The 3,680-nt window shown below is 38.0% G+C and overlaps 1 protein-coding gene across 1 annotated transcript in view; it reads right to left on the bottom strand.

Moving 5' to 3' along the window:
• LOC106880000 (soluble guanylate cyclase 88E) overlaps positions 1–3,680 on the bottom strand; it is a 259,119-nt gene that overhangs the window by 49,128 nt on the left and 206,311 nt on the right. The gene's annotated exons all lie outside the window — the stretch shown is intronic.

Raw genomic sequence — 3,680 nt, 5'->3', positions numbered from 1 at the left:
TATATATATATATATATATATATATGTATGTATGTATGTATGTATATGGAATTTTGAATTTAGTTCACGGACCTCCAGTACTACTTTTGCGGACCACAGGTTGAGAACCGCTGCCAGAAAGATTCAAATTGAAGGAGTTAGGACACTTTATGATCAAGAAAATTCTCAGGGTTCTTGAGCATGTTTGCATAAACCGTCCAACATAAAACAGCTCTCATTATCATTAAATAAACGTGATACTAGTATCACATTTATTCGTTAGTTACAGCTGTTTCAGCAGCACATGGGCAATAAATCTTTTACCAAGTTGACAAACATGAATGTCAGCAATAATTATGTGACATTGATCATATGATATCGATTAAATAATGAAAATTCCCAGTGAGTTCATAGAGTTCAATCATAGAGGTCACGATGAAATTACTATGGATTTTCCTTATATAATCAATATTATATAATCAAAGTTATTGTTGATGTTCATGTTTTCCAATGTCTTAACTGATTTATTACCCATCTGTTGTCGAAACAGCTGGAACTTTGGAATGAATGTGAAATCAGTACCTCCATCCTTCGTTTGTTACATACATACATACATACAGACAGACAGACAGACATTCACCTGATGCACAAAAGGGACAGAGATGCAGGGAAAGCAGTGAAATGTAACAACCGATGCAGACTTTGTGGAATTAACACCGAAGACATACATACATACATACATACAAACATACATACATACATATGGCAGAAACGTTAGGTTGGCAGAAACGTTAGCACGCCGGGCGAAATGCTTAGCGGTATTTCGTCTGTCGTTACGTTCTGAGTTCAAATTCCGCCGAGGTCGACTTTGCCTTTCATCCTTTCGGGGTCGATAAATTAAGTACCAGTTGCGTACTGCGGTTGTTGTAATCGACTGCCCCCCCCTCCTCCAAAATTTCGGGCCTTGTGCCTAGAGTAGAAAAGAATAGTAGTAACCATCGTTCTGTACTATTAATTTTTTTTTATATAACTTGCATTGTCTTGCCTTAAAACAATGTTTAAAACAAATCAGTACTAATAACCAGTAGTTAGAAATCAATAAGCTTATAATAATATTAAATAATATCGATTTCAAATTTTAGCACAAGGCCAGAAATTTCTGGGGAGTAGGTGAGTCGACTGGTACTTATTTTACTGACCTCAAAAGAATGACAGGCAAAAGCGACCTCGGCGGAATTTGAATTCAGAACGTAAAGACGGACGAAAGGCCGCCAAGCATTTCGTCCGGCGTGCTAATGAACCTGCCAGCTCGTCGCTCTGTTTAAGTGATATGCTGATATTATTATTATTATCATTATTATTATTATTATTATTATCATGTGTGTGTGTAAGTGTTTTATATGTGCAGGTGTTGATGCCTATTTATAAGTTTTCTTTTATGTATTCACAATATCCCCGTTTGCAACATTCGTGCTCTCCCAGATGCAATCACGAAGAAAATAGAAGAATGTGAAGTAGTTTCAATGACAAATTGAGGCTACTTTTCAGTCTTTTCATGTTCAACACTTATTTCCTGCTCCCGAGGTTCGTCCCATATTTATATCCTATGTGCATATTGTCTCATGAACTAAGCCACACTCACACACACACAGGCACGCACACACATATATACATACGAGGGAGTGAACCAACGGAAGAAAGTAGTATCAACACATTTAGTTGGAGTTACAAGAATTTAATAAAAATACAAATTTCTCAAAGTTCTGTAGAAAAAACACGTGTGTAATCTCATCAGATGCTCGGGGAGAGAGAGGGGGAGGCTTTATCCTGACCGAACGTCTGATGAGGCGGACGTGTCCTACATTCACAAAACTTTAAATAATGAGGACCTGAGTCGAACTGTTATTATTATGTATTTATACAAGGATTTTATATATAACTTCAAAGCATGGGATCTAGTCTCTTCTTTAGAAGTAACTTTTTTCGAGCAGAAGTTTGGAAAACAATCTGCATAATGTATCTTTAATTGTCGCAAATGTGTATCGTTAGCATTTCGTTCATGCAACAGAAAATCAGTAATTATTTTCTGGTCTACTTCTTTGTCTTACTTTTAAATCGTGGTAGAAATACACAGAATGCTTTTTAATTGTTGGTTTTGAATGATAATGACATATTTATTTTGGCTGGATACCTCAGACAAATTACTTTAGCTTAATTAGTGTATATTTTGTATAATAATAATAATAATAATAATAACAATAATAATGATGATGATGATGAGGATGATAATGATAAAATAGGAAGAAAGAAAATTCAACAGCATACACAAAAGAAATGAGATAAAACTTTAAAATCTTCGAAAATAATCACCACTTATATTTTTATAATAGCATTAATCTCAACATTTTAAAAATATCAGAAAATCGGATTTTGTTTTTATGACATGGCAGATTTTGTTAGTGACCTATATACATTGCAGCTGTCGTTGTAAGTGAAGTCGCGTGGCTTAGTGGTTAGGGCCTTCGGTTCACAATTGTAAGGTCGTGAGTTCAATACAAGGCGACGCATTGTGTCCTTGAGCAAGACGCTTTAGTTCACGCAGCTGATAAAAATGAGTTGTGCATGTCGTTCAATAGACCAGCTTTGTGACATTCAATGCGTCACCTTGAACACGAGAACTGCGTTAGGGGTTCGCGTGTTTGTGGAGTGCTCAGTCACTTCTGCGTTAATTTCAGGAGCAGGCTGTTGCGTTGATTGAACCAACTGGAACTGCCGTCGTCGCAATCGACGGAGTGGTTAGGGCAGCGGACTCGCGGTCATAGGATCGCGGTTTCGATTCCCAGACCGGGCGTTGTGAGTGTTTATTGAGCGAAAACACCTAAAGCTCCACGAGGCTCCGGCAGGGGATGGTGGCGAACCCTGCTGTACTCTTCCACCACAACTTTCTCTTACTCTTACTTCCTGTTTCTGTTGTGCCTGTAATTCAAAGGGTCAGCCTTGTCACACTGTGCCACGCTGAATATCCCCGAGAACTACGTTAAGGGTACACGTGTCTGTGGAGTGCTCAGCCACTTGCACGTTAACTTCACGAGCAGGCTGTTCCGTTGATCGGATCAACTGGAACCCTCGACGTCGTAAGCGACGGAGTACCAACAACAACTATACTATAACCATGTTGTCTGAGATACACCAGCACATTATATTTATAAATATGTATCACGGGGGGGGGGGTAAGTAAAATTTGCTAAATGATTTGACTGGAGCAATGCATTAGTAACAAACAATTCATTAGTTTATTATTCAATCTTTTGTAGGACAGGATGAAGTATATACAGCGGTAAACCACTACGGTGTAATTAGCCCCAGCTTCTCAGATTCAGAAATACAAATGTTATTCACGCATTCAATTGTCTAGCGCAACATCGATAACATAATATAAACCGGAGTTAAGACAGAAGCAGATGAAACGGAAGTTTAACGTAACTAACACTCTTCTTTTCGTTATTAGTTCAATCAAATCGGTGTTGGGTGACAGAAGTATGCCGCTACTCGTTGGTTTTGTTCGTCAGAGTTTGAACATTCTTATCAATGCTAAATATCAACCGACTAGCTCGCGTTTGCGACGAGGCCTGAATGATGTATGTAGTGTATATAATTGTCACAACAGTGATGATGAGTTCATGTACGTGTGTGTGTATATA

This window comes from Octopus bimaculoides, chromosome 11, assembly GCF_001194135.2.
Source record: "Octopus bimaculoides isolate UCB-OBI-ISO-001 chromosome 11, ASM119413v2, whole genome shotgun sequence".
Taxonomy (NCBI): Eukaryota; Metazoa; Mollusca; class Cephalopoda; order Octopoda; family Octopodidae; genus Octopus; species Octopus bimaculoides.
Note: the sequence above shows the minus strand (reverse complement) of the source record. Positions and strands in the feature narration are given on the sequence as shown.